The following is a 26,301-nucleotide window of genomic DNA, read 5'->3' on the forward strand; positions in this document are numbered from 1 at the left end:
TGTTAATTTTGGGCTATATCATTTTCGTATGCATGTCGCTACCCGTGATTTTCAGGTATGCAGCTAGCCGCTTCCCGGCTACAGGTAAAGAGGTGGTAATTTGAAAGTACATATGTCTTTGTTTTTATTCGATATGGCTTATTACTATGCACTGTTGGTCACCGGTTCCTACACACGAACTTAACCTGGACCGTAACGCTATTTCGCTTGTCCGAGGGAGATTTTGCCGCCTCTATCTAGGTAGTGGTAGCATTTGTTTTCCCGGGCAAGGGAGGGCGTAACATACATTTTTGGCGCCGCGAACACAGGGACCGGTATATTTTAAATCGAAAGCACCCTCAGTGCAGAGGTATATGTCGTCTTTGTAAGGGCTACGTCAGGCGTATTTTGGTGTCATGTAACTGTGTTTCATTGTGAGATTTTATTGTTTTATTTTGACGTGAGGTGGTAATTGAGACATTAGGCGTTTATTTTTGTCAAGGTAGTAGGGCAGCTACTTAAGGCGTTAGGCATTTTAAAATTTTTGTTTGGCACATGGCATTAGGCGTTAAGTTGAGTTCTGGCAAAAGGGGAATCGACCGCCCTTATCTTTTTTCGTTTGTGAAATATTTAAATATATATATTGGTATATATTGTGAGCGCTCACGTTTACGCTTGTCAGCGAGCATTGAGAATCGACCGAGGGTTGAATATTTGATTTCATGAAATTGCGCAACCGCCGCATCGAGAATTTAAACATGAGTGACGTAAGGGTGATTTGCGATGTCTGCAGCGAGGAGCTCCCAGAAAGTGAAAACGTCGACACAGCTAGTCAGGTTTGTTCCCGGTGCGATGTCCCGTTGGTCCGACGTCCGAATCGGCAGCATCTGTCGCCTAGAGCACCGTTCCATCCGAAAACTCAACCAACCTCCGTTGTCCGAATTTGCGGCAGACGTGGAGTCGGAGGGGAGAGCAGAAAGACGCGACAGATGCACGCTTGAACTCGCTGTGACGCTGCGCTTGGCATCCATATTCTAACTTTCACTTTGTACAGACAACATTTACTGATTAGAGGATGTAAAACTCAGTTATATTTTAACATTTTATCGATAATACTCAATGTAGAAAAATTATAAATGATGAAATAGCGTGTTATATTTTTAATATGAGTAGTAAATAGGTGGAAATCATTGTGATGTTTGTTTGGCGTCTGTCTTCTGCTTCCGTGCGATGCGCCTGCGCCCCCAGAGCGCGGTGGGTGAAGTTCGGGCTGACACCTGGCGGGAAAAGTGACAACCGTACTACAAGGGGGGCATGTAGATTCGGACGACTTGGACGTGACTTCGACGGCACGCGAGAGCAATGGGAGAGAACGGGGCGGAGCGCTTGCCAATCCGGACACGGCCTAAGGCATGAGCCTCATTTTCTTGCAGTGTTGCCAACATCTTACTCGAAAAAATTACCAAGGTTTTTGTCTTGGTATAACCTAACCTAAAGCAAGGAGCTAGCAACACTGCTTGAGACTTACCTTGCAGCGTTGCCAACTCCTCACTCGAAAAAAATCACCAAGGTTTTTGTCTGGGTCTAACCTAACCTAAAGCAAGGAGCTGGCAATACTGCTTGAGGCTTGTTCTGCAGTATTGCCAACATTTTACTTGAAAAGTCGCCAAGGTTTTTATTTTGGTCTAACCTAACCTAAAGCAAGGAGCTGGCAATACTGCTTGAGGCTTTACAGTGCATAAAGCAATTTGCCAACCTACTGGTACTTTTGCCATAGCCTTTTACAAAAAAAAAAGAGAGAGAGAGGGAAGAGTTAAACAACCGACAGTGTTGCCAACACCTACCTACAGCTTTTTTTTACTTGGCAAGGGTTTAGTTAATTTATACACTGGCGCAACATACACACACTGGGCAATAGAGCCGGCAACAAATATATACTGCCGTAAAAAAAAGAGAGATGGATGGATGGCAACACAGTATGTGTGTGCGTGTGTGTGTATAATATGTAGCATTATTAACTAGATTGTGTTGGCAACCCACTTGCAACTAAAAATATAGAGATGCCAATGTTGCTGTAAGATAAAGAGAGGGTGACCTATCGTGATTTTTGTAAACCTCTCTCGCGGGAACGATGTGCTGCACACACGTGCGCCTGCTGGCGCCTCTCATTATTTTCGTATTGTGACGCAAACAAACAAATAAATTAATTGTTGTTTTTTTTAGGATTCCTGGCCCCTATAACCTCGCCAGGGTGCGTGGTGCCCAACCAAAAAAAGTAAAAGGTTCTAACGGCCGCGGTTGTAGATAACCGCACCTCTGTAGGGTTTCACGTGTTTTTTTTTTCTATCTACAATCATATTTTTTCTTATATATTTTTTTATTTTTTTATAGGGTTGATTAAAGCACATATTTGAGGAAGACAGCACTACCCATATATAAATAAACCCCTCAAACTAACACCAATTAGAATTAGCTGACAAAATTTTTCTCATAAGGCATTTTTGTTTTGTAAACACTCTACCACCAACAGATCACATATAAATAAACATACCCCGAAAAAAATGCGCTCCATGAAAAGTTGCCCTGTGTGCAAAAGAACTATATCATGCAAAAATTTTGCAAGACATTGTCGCACCTGCGTGCCAGGCAAGCATTTGGCTGCTACCGAACTATGTTCCGGATGCAATAAATATATCACAATTGCGTATGCCAAGAAGCATAAGCTTACTTGTTTAAGCGAAAGTACATCTGGGGCTCAACCGTCGACCAGCTCAACCAAGAGGAAAGCGGAAGCCGACTCGCCACCATCCGCCAAGCGCATCAAGACTGTGGCGAAAGCGAACCAGTCTGCTTTCGAGCGTTTGTTAGAGGACTTTGTCCTCACTTCGGAGGGCTCATGCGACGTGCGTAGCTTTTTGGAGAACGTGCAAGCCCAAATTATTTCCATCCTCGGCGATGCGCTTGCAACGCACTCCACCAAATTCTACGCATCGCTTTGTTGCTGGTACAAGAAGCCGTCTGATGAAATTTACAGCTTCTGCCACAACACCAAGGCGAAGACGCTGCATCTGGCGGATGTCGACAACCTCGAGGATATTTACAACAAGTTTGTCGAGGAGCTGGTGGCAAAGCAAGAAGAACATGAGCTAAGGGCTCGGGGGGTTTGCTGTGTGGTGAGCGTCACGAACTGCGCGTCAAACTTTCCAAGTTTGTGCCTCTCTCCGCCTCCAGCTACGTCCCCTTACCAGAAGCGATTGTGGAAAAGAAGGCCGTCCTAAACATTCAGAACAGTGACGCCAAGTGCTTTCTCTGGTCGGTGCTTGCAGCGTTGCACCCTGTTCACTGGAAAAAACAACCACACCGAGTTAACCACTACCTACCCTACGAGCCAGAGCTGGAAGATGCGATGGCTGGGATCGGCTACCCGGTGGAGGTCCCGGATATTCGCAAGTTCGAGGCCCGTACACATAACCCTCGGTTGGCCATCAATGTTTATGGCCTCACTGACGAAAATGTGGTGTACCCTATCCGCGTGAGCGACGTAGACGACGACGGTGCGCAGGAAATTCACCTTCTGCTCATCAAGGATGAAACTCGCCATCACTACACCCTCATCCGTTCCCTCTCTCGACTTGTTTCGAGCCAACGGAGCAGTGATAGTCACCACGTCGAGGTGTGTCGCAGGTGCTTGTCAATATTCGACGGACGGGATCAACGCAGTTACCAACATGTTCGAGGTTCCAACATCGCTGCCGAGAAGCTCGCTAACCACAAGCTCTACTGCAATGCCAACGAACCGGGGGTGGCAGACTTGCCCAAACCTGGCACCGTGGAGCGTTTCCACATGCACGGTGCCATGGTGGAGCACCCCGCTATCATCATCGCGGATTTCGAGGCCTTTCTCAAACCCCTGTCCACTTGCGATCCCGATCCTGAAGTTTCTTCCACCACCCCTTACCAACTCCACGAGGCATCCAGTTTTGCATATGTTGTGGTGCGACGAGACCAACACATCGCCCCCGAGCCCTACGTGTACCGTGGTCCCGACGCAGCCAAACACTTCCTCGAGAAAATGGTTGACGAGGCCATCGAGATAGGGAAGTTTCTGTTGACCCCCAAGCCTATGGAATCGCTGTCTTCTGACGACAAAATCAAACACGAGGAGGCTACTACCTGTCCTGTGTGCACTTGTGAGTTTAGCATCAACAACCGTAAAGTCCATCACCACGATCACTTTAACGGTAGGTACGTTGGTCCTTGGTGCAACGACTGCAACCGCTTGGCCCGGGACCCGCGCTTCATCCCTGTGTTTTTTCACAATGGCTCGGGGTACGACTTTCACCACCTGATCAAGCATCTTGGATACGACAATGCAAGAATCAATGTCCTGGCACAAAACGAGGAGCGTTATATTAGCGTCAGCAAGTGGGTGCCGATCCCAAACTCAAAAAGCAGGAGCATCGAGCTTCGCTTCCTCGACTCCCTGAGGTTCCTCCCGGCCAGCCTCGATGCTCTTGCAGGGAAGCTGAGCAACGAACAAATGCTTATTACCTCTGCAAATTTTCCAAACTTGGACGCCGGTCTCTTCAGGCGTAAGGGGGTCTACCCCTACGAATACGTCACCGACTCTACCAAGTTTGCGGAGACGTCGCTACCTCCCCAGGCGAAGTTCTACAGTCAGCTACGAGGCTCGAACATCACCGACGAAGAATATCATCACGCCCAGTCCATGTGGCGCGAGCTAGGTTGTCGAACTCTCGGAGACTACCACGATGCCTACCTCAGACTTGATGTGACGCTCCTCGCCGACGTGTTCCAGACGTTCCGGGCGACTGCAATGAACATCTACCACCTGGATCCCGCCTACTTCTATAGTCTCCCCGGACTGGCGTGGTCAGCCATGCTTCTTGTTACGAAAGTCAGGCTTGAGCTTCTTTCGGACGTGGACATGATGCTGTTTGTGGAACGTGCCGTGCGGGGTGGAATGGTCCAGGTGTCGCAACGGCACGCGCGCCAACAACCATCACATGGCTACTGGCTACGCCTCCACCCAACCGTCGAGCTACATCATGTACACGGACGTCAATAACCTCTACGGACACTCCATGATGCAGCCACTCCCTTTTAGAGGGTTCGAGTGGGCTAATCCTACCAAATTCGACGTTGAAGGTTTCGACGATTCGGAATGTGGATTTTTCGCCGAGGTGGACCTTGAGTTCTCCGAGAAGCTGCAGGATTTGTTCTGCGATCTTCCCCCTGCACCCGAGTTCAAGTGTCCACCCGATTCCAACCAGACGAAGCTCGTCATGGATTTCGAACCCAAGAAGAATTACGTCCTTCACTACCAAAATCTCCGGTGGTTGATGCAGCGAGGGGTCACGGTCCACGCAGTTCATCGCATTCTCAAGTTCGAGCATTCTTCATGGTTGCGTCCATATATTAAAGTCAACACTGAACACCGCACCGCAGCCACGTCCGAGCTTGATAAGGATTTCTTCAAGCTCATGAATAATGCGGTGTTTGGCAAGACCATGGAGAATGTACGGAATCGCGTGGACATAAAATTGGTGACGAGGAAAGAGCGATGCCGTCAGCTTGTCGCGAGTCCATTGTTCAAGTCTCGAACAATCTATAACGAGCAGCTGGCTCTGATTCACATGAAGCAAGGTGTGGTGAAACTCACCAAGCCCATCTACGTTGGAGCCACGGTTCTGGATCTGAGCAAGCTCCACATGTTCGAGACGTACTACGACATATTACGTCCACACTACGGCCACAACATCTCGCTTCTCTACACGGACACGGACAGCTTGGTGTACCACGTTCGCTCAGCCGACGCATACGAGGATATAGCCACAGTTCCATCTTTGGCTAACCTCTTCGACACCTCGGGCTATCCCCAGCCGAACCAGTATGGTATCCTGGCCCGCAACAAGAAGGTGCCTGGCAAACTCAAAGATGAGAAGGACGGAGACGTGATTCTTGAGTTTGCAGGTCTTCGCGCCAAGGCCTATACCATCAAAGCCGAGGGCAGCGTTACCAAGAAGGTCAAGGGTGTCGGCAGACAGGTGGTTCGGGAGCATCTCACATTCGAGGACTTCGTGGATTGCCTCAAGACCAGGTCGTCGGTTCTAAGAGCAGAACAGCGCATCCAGAGCGTCGACCATGTGTTGACCACCAACAAAGTGAGGAAGATTGCCCTGGATCCCAACGACGACAAGAGGTGCGTCCTCCAATGTGGTATTCACACACTGCCGTGGGGGCACTATCGCTTAGCAGAAAACAAAACCTGCAACATATGCCCATCTTCAACAGAAGATTCATAAAACAAAACAAAAAAAAACAACAAAAAAATCATTTTGTTAGTTATTACAAAAAAAACTAACTGTCATTACAAAAAACTTTGACCGCATTCTTAAATAACCAGCATACCTAGGAATCTCTTTGGTTTCCGAAAGCAAACCAACATGGAGACTGCACACCGTGCGACGACAGATCATGAATTTCTACCTTCCATGTTAACTAAACTCAACGGTCTGTTGATTGTTCATCTCAACAGTATTTGGACGAAATTGGATGACGACGTGGGCAAGATGTTTTACGTCTTCAACAACAATTTACATTTCTACAAAATTCCGATCGATGGAAAACTTCAAATCACCGTAAATCCCGAGAACATAGGCGAAATCAAAATATCTACCGGTAAAAACATTTTTCGAATCAAGCACGACAAGATGCTTTCTAAAATTACGTACGATGTTTCTGCAGGAGATTATTTTTACGTGGAACTCCTAGGAGATTACGACAAACTCATTCCTCTCTTCGTTGAATTACGAATCGTCTATCCTATTATAAATAACCGTTAACCAAAATGCCTAACGATATTTTCGGCAACACTAAACGTGTAGACCACGCAGAAGAGATTCTCATGTTGGACGTCAGAATTAAAAAGTTGAGGAGCGATTTGATCGCTTTGCAGGAGACCTTAAACAAAAGTTTAGAGTCGGAGATCGCTACGCTCCAAACGCAATGTCTCGACCCCATTCTGAAAATCGATTCCGAACTGAAAACGCTCATAAAAAATTATGTCGACGTACCTTCTTACGACAACGTTCAAAATATACAGTTGAGCGTGGATAAGCTTCAAAATGATTTGCTCAAATTGCAGCAATTTCAATCGAAAAATGAAGATTTGGAAAAATTGAAACTCGAAATCGAAGAACGAACTTCGGCAATCGAAAAAAATTTCTCCGAACTTCAAACCGTCGTGAAAGATATTGATGTAGAACGCTTGCATGTTGTTGTTTCCAAATTACAAGAAGAATTCGCCAGCACGTTGGAAGAAATTAAATCCAAGTTACAGACTTTGGAAGATACCATGACGAACCTACCATCGTCAGACGAACTGCAGGTTATCGGCAAAAGCGTCGCGAACATAAAAATTCAATTGGAGGCTTATCAAGATTTCGAACACATTCAAACCACCATCGCTACGCTTCAGGCGTCTCTGGAGTTGATCAACGAAGAAATTAAAAATATTCATGCTGAAGCGAACGCGTTGACGAGCATACAAGACACGTTGAGCACGGTTCAGCAGAAGATCGAATATTTAGAAAATTTGAACGTCGAATCCAATCTTGCTCATTTTCATCACGTGCTGGACGACATACAGGGTGACTTGGAATCGTTACGGACGAGCGTACCTTCGAGCGAAGATTTGGAAAAATTGAAAACGGCGGTGACGGCACTATCCGATTCGAGTGACGTCAAAAGTTCATTGAGCGATCTCGAGAGTAGGGTGGCCAATCTCCCTACCTCCAAAGAATTACACGCTTTGAAAAGGAACATATCACGTATGCTAAAACGACTAGAAACGGAAACGGCGAACGTGGAACAGATTCGAGACGAACTTGCTTCGCTGGTGTCGACGCTGCCCACTTCGCAGAGCGTCGCCGACCTTCACACGCAGTTTACCGAGATGCGAAGCATCGTGAACGATCTTACCGAGAAAAGTTCGAAATTAAATCAAGTCGAGAACCTTCAGAGTATTGTCGTCAACATCAGGGATCAAGTTGGAATGCTGGAATCCACGCAGGAATCGACGCTGGCCTCTTTCGGTGCCAAGTTGCAAGAACTCAACGAAAACTACAAGCAGTTGAACGTGGAAGTGAAAATCAAACCGTCGTTTTCTACAGTAGCGGATGCCATAGTCGAGCATTTGTTGCCCGTACAAAATACACTGGGACAGCTTCACAGTAACCTCGTTAGCGTCGATACTAAATTCGCTAAACTGCATTCTCTGCAAGCCATCGAAATCAACAGCGTACCCAATCAACAGAGAATCTCCACGTTCGTCGAAGGTAACAAACTGTACATGCTACATCCTTATCATCCGTACTACAAGTTTCTCCTCGATGGCACGATTCAGATAAACGAATTTTCGTACTGGTCTCACGGCAGAAAAGCTAGCGTTCCCACCATGACGTTGATATCGAATCGTGGTGTCCAGAAAGCAGGAAACATTCCTCTGGCACGTTGGAACGAAACGCGCAACGTATATGAAATACACGAAGACGAAGATCTTACTGTTTTCGACGTGAGTGCCGGCGATAAGCTGATCATTCAAAACACTGGTGAGGTGCCACCCTCTTTGAATCCCATCACGCTTGTGCTTCTCTTCAAACGTAATCTCTAAAAAATGTCGAGGCAAGCCATCGTCGAAGAATTGCATAAACCTGCACGGCGCAACTACGAACGTTTGGCGGTGGTGACCAAGGGAATCGACGACCTCTGGCAAAGTGACCTCGTGGAGATGAGCAGCGGCAATCTAAAAAACGTACATAAATTGAACAAGGGCAACAAGTACCTCCTCACCGTCATAGACACGTTTTCGAAATTCGCATGGGCTCTACCTTTGAAGGCCAAAACGGGAACGTGCGTCACGGAAGCATTCAAGACAATTTTTCACGAAAGCGGTAGACGACCACGGTTTTTGCAAACAGACAACGGTAAAGAATTCTACAATGCCGTATTCCAAAAGTTTATTCGGAAACACGACGTTCGACATTACTCAACCTTCAGTCACATCAAAGCCAGCATCGTGGAAAGATTTAATCGAACCTTGAAAACACACATGTGGAAACGATTCACCCTTCGGGGGAATTACAAATGGGTTGACATCCTGCCGGAACTCGTCGACACCTATAATGATGCGGTACACAGAACGATAGGCATGAAGCCAGCTGACGTTACGAAATCCGACGAGCAGCGTTTAATTTCTACAGTTTACTGTCCAAAGTACACTCCCACGACTACCAAGAAATCAAAATTCAAAATTGGAGACCAAGTGAGGATCAGCAAATTCAAACGCACCTTCGAGAAGGGATTCACAAAAAATTGGAGCACGGAACTTTTTACAGTGGTTCGAGTTTTACCCGGAAACCGACACACGTATATAATAAAAGATAGTAGCGGCGAGATTTTGAAAGGAAGATTTTACGAAGAGGAACTCTCTAAAACAAAACATCCTAACACGTACCTCATCGAGAAAGTATTGCGTAGAAAAGGTGACAAACTGTTTGTCAAATGGCTGGGACTTCCGGAAAAAAGTTGGATCGACGCAAACGAAGTGATCTTGTGAGTACGTGGAACGTGGTGAAGCGTCTACCGGATTCGGAAAGTCAAACAAAAAAAAAAGAACGGCGAGTTGCTTCCCGACAGCATCCGCTGTCTAATCGTAGGTCCTTCAGGGTGTGGAAAAACAACACTGCTCGTGGACAATTTTCTCCTTGCACCTAATTGGTTAGATTGGAAGAACAGGCATCTGTACGTGTTCTCGAAAAGTTTGGAGCAATCCAAATACCAGCAACTGATGAAACTGTACGATGGTCTGGACATTGCAACGTTCGCTTCGGAAATAAAAACACTCGACGATTGTCGTGAAAATTCAGTCGTTGTGTTCGACGATGTCATCCTGGAAAATCAAAATGAAATTCGCAACTTTTTCACGCAAGGTCGTCACAAAGGAATAGATTGCTTTTACCTAGCTCAAACGTTTTCCAAAATTCCAAAACAGTTAGTACGCGACAATGCTAATTTCATATGTTTGTTTCGTCAAAATCACACCAACCTCAAGCACGCGTACGATGACTACGTAGGCGGAGACATGAACTACAATCAATTTTCGGAACGCTGCTGCTCTTCTTGCTGGAACAGTGACGATTTCGGATTCGCGACCATCGACATGACGAGGAACCCAACGACGGAAAATACAGAAACAAAATCAACGACTTTCTAAACGTTGCAACGTTGTGAGAAACGACGTGTATAAATAACGTTATGACGAAACGAAAAATCGAAGACGAAAATCTCAAGCTTCGCGATTACCTCGCGATACGCTTCAAAGGTTGGAAATCCGAGAATCGCGGATTCTACGAAGAGAAGAAACGTCAAGATCAACCTGTGATCGACGCCATCAGTGATCTAGGTAAAGAAATTAAAGGCGTCACGGAACAAAATAAAAATTTGATCAACGAACACGTACCACTTGCAGCTAAAAGTTACACCGTAACCCACGCCCATTTCGAGCATTCCTTCGACGCCGTTCGAACTGAAGGACGTGCCGGCACGACATCGAGCCATAGGTAGCACGCCGTCGTCTTTGGATAAGATCGAGTTGGGACCTTTGGCACGAGACTACCTGAGCACGGGGAAATTCGACAAGGATGAAGTGTTCGGATTGTATCCAAGCATGGAGAGCAACGAAGGCGGCGGTGTGGTTTGGAAGATTGGAAAATCGAAGGTGACCTTCGAAGGCAACGACATTAAAGTTAATTTAGGCGATAAGGATAGTTGGAACAGGTATCCGGGTACGGTGGGACTGTGGGAACTCGTTGCCAAAAAACAGCCGAAAGATTACACCGACGAAGATTACCAGAGTTACAAGGAAATTTTGATCATGACGGATGCCTTGTACCAAAACAACGACGCTACGCAGAATAGGGTGAAATCGAGCAGCGGCGAGAAGTACAGAAATCTCATCAAACCGATTTGGAACCAGGTGAAAACAGGCAGTGGCGTCAAACTCTACAACACCCTACCCAAAGAGTTTGTGTGGGTGGACGACGTGCGCAAGCTCATAGACCGATTGTTGGTTATTGCAGGAGAGGAGAATGCAGGCAATCATAATTTCTACAACGAAAAGGTTGGCATCGCGGACATGATCAGCACAAAACTTTCCAACTTCATCGTAAACAACGACAAGGGCATAGGTTACCTCATTAAAATTATCAACACGCTGCCTCCGAGATTCTGGAACGTTTCCGAAGGAAAGGGACTCGTGAACGACATCATCAACAAGTTACCTTTCGAGATGCATTTACCCGGCTACCAGTACTGCGGACCGGGTACCAAACTCGAGAAAAGATTGGAGAGAGGAGACAAGGGTGTGAATCCGTTGGACGCCGCATGCAAAGATCACGACATCGCCTACAACACCACTCGCACCGATCTGGATGCACGTCACGAAGCAGACAGAAAGTTAGAGCACGCAGCTTTCGAAAGATTTGTTAGCAGAGACGCTTCGCTGGGAGAAAGAGTTGCGGCACTGGGCACCACTATCGCCATGAACACGAAACAAAAATTTGGATGGGGTGTGTAGAAATAAAAAAATTTCTCGAACCGTGAAAAAAATTTCTTTGGTATATAAATAACACTACGTAAAAAAAAAAAAAAAACTCCAGTTGTGTTTACCATATAAAAAAATGAGTAAACAATCACTAGACGCCCAAGCATTAAAACAAATGCTAAATTCATCAGTCGAATATGTAAAAATTCAGGAATTGGAAGTGGACAAACCTTACACGATAACTTCCGGTTCAATTGTTTCTACCCAGTATGGTCCCAAGGCGCGTCTGTTGCTCAACGCACAATACAGTCTATTTTTACCAGATCGATACGCTAACATGTTATCCGACGAGAAGCTAGCTATTTTAATCGAGAACAAAACTCGAATCGTGTACAAGGGTACAAAGGAACTTCTTGGTAAGAAAACAAAGCACGTAATAGAATTTGTGTAACGGCTCTGCGCGGAGTATATCCTTGAAAAAAATTCACGGAACAAAAAAAATCTTAGAACATTTATATATAAATAACATACCGTAAAAAAATTACACAAGAAAAATCTTAGAACATATATATAAATAACATACCGTGAAGATAACATATAGAGCATCAACATGAAGCCCAAAGGTGTCGTGTACCAGATACCATACTCCAATCTGAAAAATCTAGGTGCCCTCGATGGGTTACTCACCAAGAAACAACGCGAGAAGAAACGTTCTTGCTTGACGAAAGGACACGGAATGAAATTACTTCTCAGCACACCTCAATTGAGACGCTTGCAGCGTTCGCGGAAACAGCAAAAGATCGGAGGTTTCATATTCAGCATCCCGGCCATCCTGGCAGCATTGGGGGCTGTTGGAAGTTTGGCCGGCGGAAGTGCCGCCATCGCGAAAACCGTCATCGACTCGAAGAAGAACAAGGCAGAATTGGAAGAACAGAAACGTCACAACCTGGCTATGGAGAAGAAGGGGAAAGGTATAACCAAAAAACAAAAAAGCAACCTCGATGCTTTGAAAAAATATAAAAAAAAGAAGAAGCCCTGTCCAACTTCGATATTGAATCTCTGATCGAACTATTGGGAATAAGAAACTTTAGGGGTGTTTTCATGTCCGATTCTCTACCCTCTGCTGTGAAGAAAAAGGAGTATGGCGTGGTCAACCTGGACAGTTACAAAAATCCTGGTACACATTGGATATGCTACCTTAAAATTGACGATGACAAAGCATTTGTTTTCGATTCGTTCGGTGGCACACCGCCTGCCAGGTTGGTGAAGTATCTCAGTGTTGCCAACCTCTACTACAATGACAAACGCATCCAGGGTTTCACCGATGTTAACTGCGGCCACCTTTGCCTTTCCGTTCTCGCATACATGTCTAAAATAAATAACCCGTCGGTGGAACATTTTCAGAAAGCATTGTGGAATCTTAAACACGATGGGCGTGTTCCATCTCACGAGCGAATCTTCGATCTTGAAACTCACGCTGCACGACGACATCGTCTATCCTAAATCCGTAGCTCTGCGTGCATTCTACAGCATGTACCTCATACCTAACGTCACGCAGCACAACAACAAAATTAGTGTCGGAAGCGAACACATCGTCGTCACGCCAGGCCAATACAATCTTTCCACTTTGCAAGCTCAGTTACCCAAAGGCACGTATTTTTCTCAAAATTCGGTCACGCACAGAGTGGAAATCGTGTCGGCGACGGAAACCGTGGACCTGGGCACCATGGGAGAACTTTTAGGTTTCGAGAACAACACCAAACTCGAAGCTGGCATCAAACATACGGCAACCAACATTCCTAAATTTCTAGCCATAGAGACTCTAAACGTTCACTGCAACGTGGCGGAAGGCATGATCACGAAATCCTCGGACAGATTGTTAGGAAGTCACAAGCAGACAGGAATCATAGCCACGTTCAAACCCAGTTCCGAATTCATGGAACCGATCATCTACACACCCTCTTCACCGATCTATTTTCCAGTATGCCGCAACCGCATAGACGACATAGAGTTGGTGGTGACGAACGAGAAAGGAGAGGTGGTAGATTTCGCAGGTGCCACAACAACGGCCATCGTGGAGATCAACGTATAATAAATAACATGCATAGTGAAAATGGAGCAAATCGAAAGTTACGAATTGCAATCTTTTCCTCCCAACCGTCGCACGTTCGCCAATCTCAACGAAGCAAACAGGGAGATCGAATACGACGTGGACGTAGGCGATGGGTTCGTTCATCCTCACAGAGCGGACCTCTACCTTCAATTCGACGTGGTGAAGAAGGAAAGCGGAGATGCGTTTCCACCGAATGCAAATTTGATACTCGTGGACAACTTCGTGCCTCACCTGTTCTCGCAGGTGGAGGTGAGGAAACACAACACCGTCATAGACAGAATAGACTATCCAGGCATCACGTCGACGGCAGTGGGAACTTTGAAATTATCCAAAACAGACGCAGCATACTACCAGGCGGGAGGATTCGAAGCGGGGACCAAAATATCAACTAAAAGTCACACGGTGCTCTTTCCCGGTTTCTTCTCGGACTACAAAGAGATCATGTGGAAGGGAGGATTGCGCGTCACTTTTCGAAGAGCGGCCAACGACGACGACGCACTGATGCGATACACCAACTTGAACGCCGACGGCACGCCGATAGCCAACACATTACCCGAAGCAGCCAAGTGCGTCATCCGGAGCATGGAGTTGAGAATGCCGATCGTGGAATACGAAACAAACTACGCCCTCAAGTACAAAGCAGAGATCTTGAAGAGTCCGCAGGTGCCGATTCACTTTCACGGTTACCAGTGCGTGCAGAAGGTGGCGTCGGGAAGTCACATGGAATTCGACGTGACGACACAGTTCAACAACATACAGTTCGACATGCCAGATTTCGTCGTGGTGCTCTTTCAGACCGGGCGCAATAACAACCAGGAAAAAAAATTCCAGCAAATTCGACAACTGCAAGATCAAGAACGTTTATCTGAAGAATGGAAGAAACGAAGTGTTCCCGCGCGAGAATTACAACCTCGACATGACCAAAGACGATTACCTCAAACTTTACGAAGCTTACACCTCTTTCAAACGCGTGACCGAGGGAAACGTGGACATGTACTACACGCCCAGCGAATTCATAACCCACAGACCCATGTCCGTCATCAATACCACGAAGAGGAAGCAGGTGGTGGTCAACGATCGAACCAACATCAAGGTCGTCTGCGAGTTCAACAGTCCGCTGCCCGAGGACACCATGTGCAGTGTGATCCTGATCGCAGAGAAGTCCTTCGTCCACGACGTGAAGAACGAGAGGGTCACAGAGCAGTTTTAACAAGTTTTTAACATTTTTCTTGCACAATAAGAAATTTTTGTACTAGCACAATCAGTTTCAATGGCACAATACGAAAATTTCACTAGTTCAAGATGAGTTACAATATCAATTTCATCAGTTATCAGTTACAATATCTTTTTTCTCATCAGTTTTTGCACTATAGCACGAGACAATCAGAAATTTTTGCACAAAAATTTTGTTGTTGTTGTTTTTACATGAGAAAATTAACAATAAAATTCTTTTTTTATTGTTTCAGATGCTGTCGAACATCAAAAACATATACACATACAAACACACTAAAAAATAAGCATGCAACTTTATTTGTAACACGCACATACATTCTCCATCTTCATCAAAAAAATATTATAATAAACATAATTATTTTTATCTATCACACAATAAAACTCTATATCCAAAATATTACAACATCAAATAACACTAGAGTCGTTAGTACACGTTGCATGCATTACGGAGGTCCTCTGTAGGGTTTCATGGAAGTTTGGGGGGAAAAAAAAACACGTGAAACCCTACAGAGGTGCGGTTATCTACAACCGCGGCCGTTAGAGCCTTTTACTTTTTTTTGGTTGGGCACCACGCACCCTGGCGAGGTTATAGGGGCCAGGAATCCTAAAAAAAAAAAAACAATTGATTTATTTGTTTGTTTGCGTCACAATACGAAAATAATGAGAGGCGCCAGCAGGCGCACGTGTGTGCAGCACATCGTTCCCGCGAGAGAGGTTTACAAAAGTCACGATAGGTCTCCCTCTCTTTATCTTACAGCAACATTGGCATCTCTATATTTTTAGTTGCAAGTGGGTTGCCAACACAATCTAGTTAATAATGCTACATATTATACACACACACGCACACACATACTGTGTTGCCATCCATCCATCTCTCTTTTTTTTACGGCAGTATATATTTGTTGCCGGCTCTATTGCCCAGTGTGTGTATGTTGCGCCAGTGTATAAATTAACTAAACCCTTGCCAAGTAAAAAAAAGCTGTAGGTAGGTGTTGGCAACACTGTCGGTTGTTTAACTCTTCCCTCTCTCTCTCTTTTTTTTTTTTGTAAAAGGCTATGGCAAAAGTACCAGTAGGTTGGCAAATTGCTTTATGCACTGTAAAGCCTCAAGCAGTATTGCCAGCTCCTTGCTTTAGGTTAGGTTAGACCAAAATAAAAACCTTGGCGACTTTTCAAGTAAAATGTTGGCAATACTGCAGAACAAGCCTCAAGCAGTATTGCCAGCTCCTTGCTTTAGGTTAGGTTAGACCCAGACAAAAACCTTGGTGATTTTTTTCGAGTGAGGAGTTGGCAACGCTGCAAGGTAAGTCTCAAGCAGTGTTGCTAGCTCCTTGCTTTAGGTTAGGTTATACCAAGACAAAAACCTTGGTAATTTTTTCGAGTAAGATGTTGGCAACACTGCAAGAAAATGAGGCTCATGCCTTAGGCCGTGTCCGGATTGGCAAGCGCTCCGCCCCGTTCTCTCCCATTGCTCTCGCGTGCCGTCGAAGTCACGTCCAAGTCGTCCGAATCTACATGCCCCCCTTGTAGTACGGTTGTCACTTTTCCCGCCAGGTGTCAGCCCGAACTTCACCCACCGCGCTCTGGGGGCGCAGGCGCATCGCACGGAAGCAGAAGACAGACGCCAAACAAACATCACAATGATTTCCACCTATTTACTACTCATATTAAAAATATAACACGCTATTTCATCATTTATAATTTTTCTACATTGAGTATTATCGATAAAATGTTAAAATATAACTGAGTTTTACATCCTCTAATCAGTAAATGTTGTCTGTACAAAGTGAAAGTTAGAATATGGATGCCAAGCGCAGCGTCACAGCGAGTTCAAGCGTGCATCTGTCGCGTCTTTCTGCTCTCCCCTCCGACTCCACGTCTGCCGCAAATTCGGACAACGGAGGTTGGTTGAGTTTTCGGATGGAACGGTGCTCTAGGCGACAGATGCTGCCGATTCGGACGCGGCTTTACAAGAGCAAACTATTAAGGCAAGCCTCAAGCAGTATTGCCAGCTCCTTGCTTTAGGTTAGGTTAGACCCAAAAACAAAAACCTTGGTAATTTTTCAAGTGAGGAGTTGGCAACACTGCAGAACAAGCCTCAAGCAGCATTGCCAGCTCCTTGCTTTAGGTTACATTAGACCCAAAAACAACCTTGGTAATTTTTCGAGTGAGGAGTTGGCAACACTGCAAGGCAGGCCTCAAGCAGTGTTGCCAGCTCCCTGCTTGAGGTTAGGTTATACCCAAAAACAACCTTAGTGATTTTTTCGAGTGAGGAGTTGGCAACACTGCGAGCCTCACCGAGCCTCATTTTCGGGCGTTGAACCCGTGCACCTGCTCTACTCTTTAGGTTAGGTTAAACCAAATAAAAACCTTGGTAACTTTTCGAGTAAGATATTGGCAATACTGCAGAACAAGCCTCAAGCAGTTTTGCCAGCTCCTTGCTTTAGATTAGGTTAGACCAAGATAAAAACCTTGGTGATTTTTTCGAGTAAGATGTTGGCAACGCTGCAAGGCAAGCCTCAAGCAGCGTTGCCAGCTCCTTGTTTTAGGTTAGGTTAGACCCAAAAAAAAACCTTGGTGATTTTTTCAAGTAAGATATTGGCAACACTGCAAGAAAATAGGGCTCATGCCTTACGAGAGCAAACCATTAACATACACCATAAAAAAAACTACGCCTCGCCCTGAGTTGGTAACACTGCGAGAAAATAAGGCTCATGCCTTACGAGAGCAAACCATTAACATACACCATAAAAGGCTACGCCTCGCCTGAGCTGGCAACACTGCAAGAAAATGAGGCTCGGTGAGACTCGCAGTATTGACAGCTTCTTGCTTTAAATTAGGTTAGACCAAGATAAAAACCTTAGTGATTTTTTCCAATAAGAGGTTGGCAACACTGCGAGCCTCACCGAGCCTCATTTTCGGTTTCTGAACCCGGCCACCTACACTACTGTCCACGTGAAGGAAGCAGTCTACCGAACAGCGGGGGGCAAGCCAATGAGATCAGCGCGCAACCGGTTCCTCCGGGAGGTGCAGAACGGGTTGACGAAGCAGCTAGCCTCAGTGGTACCAGCTCCCAACAGATCATCGAGATGCTACTGCGGATGGAAGCCAAGATGGAAGCCACGCGAAGCGAGATGGAGGCCACGCGAAGCGGAATCGAAGCCTCGCTCGAAGCCAAGATGGAAGCGACCCAAAGCAAGATAGAGGCCATCAGCACCCAGATGCGAGTGACGTTAGACCGCCTCCAGGAGACCATCCGTACTTCCGGTGAGGTGATAACGCAAGAACTCGTCACTCGGGTACAGGAATGCGAATCCCGTGTCGAAGCCAAAATCGCCGGAATCAACGTGCGGATCGACCGGCAAGAAAACCAGATGGCAACACTGTCTCAGAGCGTGCGCGACCAGGAGGAAGGTATGCAGCAGATGGCCCGACAATGCGTGCAGCTGGAAGCGACATGTGACCGTGGCATAGACACCCTGGGGCGACAAGTGAGAGAAATTTCAGTTCGAGCCGAAGGGAATTCCGAACGGATTGAGGACCTCGAGATGAAAGTGCGTCAACTGAGCATGACTAGCAGCGGCACTTCACAATCGTCGCGGGAGCGCAGATTGACGTCACCACCGGCAGCCGACGTCGCCACTTGTTCGAACGGGGAAAGCGACCAGCGAGCTCCAGGAACGCCCCGCCCCCTTCGAAGAGAAAACACTTCGTCACCACGGTTGAGTCCGCGCCGCGAGCAGAGGGACGAGGATTTACAGTTAGGACAACCGTCCGCCAGGAGGGCTCTGTTTCCGCCCGAATACCGGAAGCACTTCAAAAAATTTTCGGGTGCTGACAGAATTCTTCCTTCCACGTACCTCGAGGAATTTAATTCTACCGCCCGTGAGTTAGGTCTGACAGACGAGGATAGGCTTCTGATTCTGAAAGGTTTAATGCAGGACCGGGCCAAGAACTGGATGGACAGGAACGAGGGGAACTTCAATTCATATGAGGAGTTCAAAGAAGCGTTCCTCACTTATTTTCAACGTCCCCTGCAGGTCGAGAGGATGCTGATGCAGGTGCGAAACGAACGATACGACAGGGGCGGAGGACTCACGTATGCCCAGTACTTTTGGAAACGGTACAATGAGTTCAAGTCTCTGCAACCCCAAATGACTACGGCGGAGATAATAGCCGCTCTGGTGTACCATTTTCCACACGAAATTCGTCGTCACCTCAATGGAGCATGCGTGTTTGACGCCGACGCGATGTCCCTCACACTGGAAAACCTGTTTCAGTGCGAGGAGGAGAGGCAGAAAACCAGGGGTGAGAAGTTTAGCAAGCGGCGCCGACCGGAAGATGATTCGTCGCACCGGAATAAACACCCGCGCGTTCATCTTGTCCAGCAGGGATGGAGAGGACAGCAGCACGCTCCAGGGGCTGAAAGGAACCGCCAGCTGCAAGATCCACCTTCGCCGCAACGAAGACGCCCGTTCAGAGGCAGGAGACGGCGTGGAGGTCCGACTCGTGCGTCGCCAAGGAGAAACGACGGCTTTTTTCAGAACGGCCAAGTCCGGGATGGCTTTTATCAGCGCCACGCGGATAGCAGGTCGGTCAGCCCGGAGTCAGATCGGGGAGATGCAGGACGCCGTGGAGCGAGGACGCAACGGAGCCCAGCGAGAGAAGAGACCAGGCCGAATTCCAGACGCGGTTCGCCCAGGCCAGGACCGTCGGGATACCAGCATCCGGGAAACTAATAAAAGTCTCGCGTCAGGGCTCGGATGCGGGGCAGACTACACCTGATCCACCTTCGCTTGAGCCGAACCACCCGGATGTAACAAAGACCACGCCGATCAGGATTCGTGCCGCTTGGCTGGACGAGGAGATCCACGCCGACGAAGAAGCCGAGGAAAGTCACGAGGACCGCTGGCCTTCGAAATCGCCACATGTACAACTGCGAGTGGGCGATGAAATTGTGATGGGGCTCCTAGACACGGGAAGTGAGGCAAGCTTGTGCTCGGAGGCAACTTGGCGGCGCGTGACAAAGGGAGTGCGCAGGCCACATCTTCGGCACGTACGAGACTTTAGACTCATCGATTTCTCGGGCAAAGCGAGGGAGAGGCCCCTCGGTCACACCATTCTGCAGGCAACGCTGGATGAACATCACGTTGAGGTTGAGGTTCTGGTGGTCCAGTCATTGTCCGTGGACCTGCTGCTAGGAATGGATTTCCTGAGCCGGTATGCGTCTGTGCTCAACATCGGTCGACACTTTGTAACCTTGAATAATCGCGACGAAGAGTTTAACGTCGAATTCTGGAGGTCAGGCGCGGGAGAAGAGGGCGAGTTCCAGCCCGTCGTCGCTTTATGTTCGGAGGGCGACCGCGACAAAGGAGTACAGGAAAGATTGCACGCCGCAGTTGCTTCATGTGAGAATCTCTCGGCGAGTCAAAAGCAAGTTTTCGCCAATATTTTGAGGGATAATGCCGTCGTTCTTGATGAAAGGCCAGGAAAGTGCCGGAAGTATACGCATGAAATCCGTGTCGAGGGAGAAAGTCCAGTCGTCAGTAAGCCTTACCCGATAGCGTTTACACATCGACCGGAAGTGCGTCGGCAGCTGCAGCAGATGCTGGAGTGGGGCGTAATAAGGAAATCACGCTCAGTACATTTGAATCCTCTTCTCGTGGTGAAGAAATTTGACAATAGCCTCAGAATTTGCGGAGATTTTCGCGCGCTAAATACGAGGTGTAAGCTGGAACGCGTCAGAACCTTAAAACTACAAGACACCCTACAACTGTTCCATGGCAAGCACGTGTTCTCAAAAATCGATATGTTATATGACATCTTGTGCTTCTCGAGAAACGTAGAGGAACATTTCGAACATCTAAACCTGATCCTCGCTAAATTACGAGATGCGGGAATGACGATTAAACTCGAAAAATCGGCTTTCTTTCAACCGGAAGTGCAATTTTTGGGCCACATCATCGACGCTCAAGGCGTAAGGCAGGACCCAGTGAAGTTTGAAACAATAAGGAAGCTCGAGCCCCCGACATCAAGGAAAGGAGTCCAGCGCCTTCTAGGGATATTTACGTGGCACCGGCGCTTCATACAGAACTTCAGCGAACTTGCGTCACCCCTATTTGAACTGCTGAAACAAGTGGAAGTGGACAGATCAACATCAAGGAGCCCTAGATAAACTGAAGGACGCCGTCTGTGAACAGCTTCGCCTTTACCACGCTGATTTTTCTGACGTTTTTTATGTCCAGTGCGACGCTTCAATCACGGCCGTGGGCGCAGTACTGTATCAAGAAAAGGAGGGGGAGAAACGTGTGATTCAGTACGCCAGTCGTTCCCTGGGGGGGGGGCAGAGAGAAATTACACCGTCGGAGAACTCGAGTGCCTGGCCGTGGTGTGGGCCATCGAAACCTTTCATGTTTATCTGGCCGGAGGACACTTTATTGTGAGAACAGACCACCGGAATCTCCAATGGCTGCACCGCGCAAAAAACTGGAGTGGGAGACTAACGAGGTGGAGCAATCGCCTTCAGCGCTACTCGTTTGAGGTGGAGTATGTGAAAGGGCGAGAGAATGTTGTGCCTGATGCCCTGTCAAGATACGTTGGGGGGAAAGGATTAACAAAAGTGCACGTAAATTTGATGCAGTTCGATTCCCTGTACCTGACCACCTTCAGCCGCGGGCGGTTTATAGAAATGCAACACGAAGATGCCGAGCTCGCACAGTACTTCAGTATCCTGGAAGACCAGCAACCCGCAGATCCACGTCGCCAGCGACGCGTGAAAGAGCATTTTGTCGTCGCGAACGGGATCCTGTGCAAGACGGATGTCCACAACCCGGAGCGCCTGAGGGTATATGTGCCAGCTGAAGCGAGAAAGAAAATCTTGGAGGAAGCGCATGACAAATCAGGTCACTTCGGAGGGAGGAAAATGTGGAGATACCTCGAGAGTACCTATTATTGGAAAGGGATGCGGAAAGACGCTAAGAAATGGGTGCGCGATTGCGTCATCTGTATGCAAACTAAGCCTAACCGCGTCAGAGCAGCAAAAAACCCAACCTCGTTTGTGGCAGAGAAACCGCGGGAAGTGTTGTTCGCAGACTGCGTGGGACCACTCCCGAAAAGCAAGGACGGCACGAAGTACCTATTCACAGTTATGGATGGATGCAGTCGTTTCCTAGTTGCGTACCCAGTCAGGTCAACCGCGACGAGAGTGTTGCTCCGTAAGCTTACTGAAAATTACTTTGTACACCTCGGAACTCCGCGCTCCATACTCACGGACCGCGGAGCTCAGTTCACAAGTAGCCTCTGGAGGGACACTTTGGAAGCATACGCAGTGAAGCCCATATGGACCCCGAGCTACAGGCCGCAGGCAAACAAGGTCGAACGCATGCACTGTGAAATGAACCGCCTCTTGAGATTATTTTGCCATAAACAGCATCAGGAATGGAGCAAGCACGTCACCTCGATTGTACTCCTCCTAAACAACACAGAATCCGACACCCTTGGGTTCACACCAGCAGAGCTACAATTCGGCAGCACACCTCGGAGAGACGTAATTCGTCACTTTGGATTGAAGGAGGACAACCGCGATCCAACTGTCAAACAAAAGATCCTGATGGCCGTCGAACGGACGAGAGAAACCAGGAGGAAGGCCAATGAAAGACAGGCAAGAGACGGCGCCGAGATTCGAACTGGAGACCTCGCATTCGTAAAAAATCACGGACTTAGCTCTCAAATTGAAGGGAAAATCAAGAAGCTCTTTTTCATGTACGATGGTCCGTACTTCTGCAAGAGCAAGCTCGCCGCCAATATTCTGGAGTTAGTGGACTGCACGTCTGGGAAAACCATAGCACCCCAGCATATAGAGAACTGCAAGAGGTGGAACTGTTCCGATGAGAAGCGCAGAGAGTGGACAGCACTGTACGAGAGTAAGAGTGACGTAGGAATGCAAGCTGACACGTAAATGCTCACATCTTGTTCTTGTTTTGTGTACATACTCTTCGTGTTATGTTTATATTCAGGGTGTTATTATATATGTTATGTATCTGGAAGGTCACAGTGTCCGTGCCGTTCAGAGAGTAAATTTTTATATACAGGGTGTTCATGTATTTGCTTGTCAATTTTTATATACAGGGTGTTCATGTATTTGCTTGTCAATTTTTATATACAGGGTGTTAATGTATTTGTTTGTCAATTTATATACAGGGTGTTCATGTATTTGTTGGTCAATATTATATACAGAGTGTTCAAGGATTTGTAACAAAAAAAATTCTGTCCCTGTGTAGAGCGAATTTTTCACGCTTACGAAATCCTTGGAAGAAGGAGAGGGGCGAGGTTGTGACAGTCAGATTTACCGTCATTATTATTATTATCATTATTATTCATGTATGTAGCGGTAAAAAGACGTGTTGATTCAAAGTGTTGAGTGTTTTAATTTGTAAGATTACATATTTGATTTTTGCCAAGCCGACGGGAGGAACGAGACGTTCGCGTGTGTTAAGGGTGAGCACCTGAAGGGTCACGCTATGCGTCTAAAGCTTAGGAAATTCGACCCTAATGACAAACATTTAAATATCTCGGTTTCCAACGGTCAGATTCATGTGAAACTTATACCAGCGCAGCGGCATGTGTGCAAGGACGGATGTGTGGAGTTTCGTCACGATCAAGCGACAATTACGGACGCCAGATCAAATCGGTTCTAATTGATCAGTTTGTGGACAGCGATTGCAATTGAGCTATGGGCGACAGCCAGGCGGAAGCTTAATCCGCACAAGTAAACTTCGGACACGGTCCGTCCTAGTTTGGAGACAATAGAGCGTGGTGGAATAACCTCTCCGAAAGCGTCATTCCAACGTGCGCCTAGCGTCCTTTTTCAAAATCCAAATAAAACGAAGGACATGGTTTTTCGTTACACAGTCTTACCGCGATCCTTGTAGCGATAGCAGCTCCGTGCTACCTCTCCGTATACAGTTTTGCCGCGATTCTTGGAACGAGAGCACCTTCGTGCTACCTTTCGTGTACAGTGGACTTTGTTGTGTTTTGCGAACACCAGTGTGTGTGATAGGCAGTAAGTCTACACGAGTGCGCCTACGTCAACCGCTGGGGGAAGTTGAAGCGAAACCGTGTTCCGTGATTACCTTACGCCATTTATAATTTTTGAGAAACGAGGAACACCGGAAACTATGGCGGGCTAGAGGAAGAAAGGAGATGAGGGCGTTACGTCGATTCGCCCGAGGTCAGACGAGACTACGCCGATGATGCTTACCCGCCACGGAGAGTGAGAGAGAAAGATGAGCCACGCCGACGATGCCTACCCGCCACGGACAGTGAAGGAGAAAGATGAGCCACGCCGACGATGCCTACCCGCCACGGAGAAAGAGAGAGGGAAGACGAGACTACGCCGATGATGCCTACCCGCCACGGAGAGTGAGAGAGAAAGATGAGCCACGCCGACGATGCCTACCCGCCACGGAGAGTGAGAGAGAAAGATGAGCCACGCCGACGATGCCTACCCGCCACGGAGAAAGAGAGAGGGACGACGAGCCACGCCGACGACGCCTACCAGCCGCGACAGAGAGACGTAGAGAGAGATGTTGACGCCCCGACGACGCCGACGACGCCTACCAGCCGCGACAAAGAGACGTAGAGAGAGATGTTGACGCCCCGACGACGCCGACGACGCCTACCAGCCGCGACAGAGAGACGTAGAGAGAGATGTTGACGCCCCGACGACGCCGACGACGCCTACAACGACCGCTCAGATGCGACGTCCGAACCGCGCCATACCACGGAGATCCACCGATCCCGAGAGGAAGAGGAGCCGGGGAACTAGGTGTTTGAACCCTTTTTGCATCTCCATCGTCGCGACCAAGGAAACCTTTCGCGTGGATACTATGTGTTTTCAATCGCCCATAAAGACGCCAGGATGCAACCCGGAAGCTGAGAGATGGTAAAGTATTCATCTGTGTGAACCTTAACACGTGACGGCCCGATTGATTTAGAGAACGCCCTTGAAATTCGTCGACATTTTAAAAACGCCCACTCAACTCGAACTTTATACCAAACTCCCGTCGCGCTTGTCATTTGTAATCTATTCGTCTCAGGTCAATTTTTCTTATTCCTTGTGATATTTTTTTTATGATCTTAAATTCATTGTTGTTTTGTGCTCCTTTGTATTTGTTTAAAGTGCGTACTATTAAAGTAAAGCGCCGCCCGCTTAATTGCATAATCTACTTGAGGTTTGTTCATTTTTATGTGTCAGTGCTGTGTCGCTGCTAGCTACGTCAGGTCGCGTATGTGATTGTTTGATAAAGTATTTGCCTGGTAATGTGAATTGCTCGTCGCGGCGAAGTGTTTAAGTCCCGCCTGCTAGAGAGTATATGTTTGCGTCACTCAACGGAGGTTATTTGTTATGTTTGGAACCACGTGAGGTCTTGTAAAAGGAAAACGTCCGCCCACGTGAATGTAATTGCCGTTGAGACGCCTTTGTTTATACTGGTCAAGTAATGTATGGTCACCGCGCCGACTAGTTTCTTTTTTAAAAACAAAAGGTGAACTTAAGTAAGGGCTGGCTAGGATTTAAGTAGCACTGGAGCAAAATCACAAATGACCTGATTAGACAAAAAGTAAGATAAAATTAATTGAGAATGCAATAATTAGGGCTTGTCGTCATAAAACCTGTACATGTCATGTATAATTTCTTGTGTCGATGACCCCATGAGGATTGAATCTGAGAGAGAATGTGAGAGTGCAAGTGTGGGGACCTGTAATAATTCCATTTTTGTTGGTTATGAATAGAATATACTTTTTATTTTCATGTTAATTTTGGGCTATATCATTTTCGTATGCATGTCGCTACCCGTGATTTTCAGGTATGCAGCTAGCCGCTTCCCGGCTACAGGTAAAGAGGTGGTAATTTGAAAGTACATATGTCTTTGTTTTTATTCGATATGGCTTATTACTATGCACTGTTGGTCACCGGTTCCTACACACGAACTTAACCTGGACCGTAACGCTATTTCGCTTGTCCGAGGGAGATTTTGCCGCCTCTATCTAGGTAGTGGTAGCATTTGTTTTCCCGGGCAAGGGAGGGTGTAACATACAAACTAGCAAATTGATAGCCAGTCCAGGGCCAACTTCGGCATACCTACTGGTTTCCAGTTCCGTGTGATGCGGGCTTAATTTCATTGCCGTGCTTTTAGTTGGTGACCTCGAGTGCCACTCGAGTTCAATATCCGGTGGAGGCACATAGTGGTTCCTGACTCATTATAAACTGTACGCACAAGTCCCGATTAAACTCCCCGAGCATAAAGTGGACTTATAGCCAACTATTGGCGCCTGCTATGGCGCATTGGTA

At 47.2% G+C, this 26,301-nt stretch overlaps 1 protein-coding gene across 2 annotated transcripts in view; it reads right to left on the minus strand.

Annotated features, from left to right (window-relative positions):
* Positions 1-26,301, minus strand: part of LOC146003746 (pyrokinin-1 receptor-like) — a 57,755-nt gene that overhangs the window by 23,712 nt on the left and 7,742 nt on the right. The gene's annotated exons all lie outside the window — the stretch shown is intronic.

Source organism: Lepisma saccharinum, chromosome 20, assembly GCF_977018435.1.
Source record: "Lepisma saccharinum chromosome 20, izLepSacc3.1, whole genome shotgun sequence".
Taxonomy (NCBI): Eukaryota; Metazoa; Arthropoda; class Insecta; order Zygentoma; family Lepismatidae; genus Lepisma; species Lepisma saccharinum.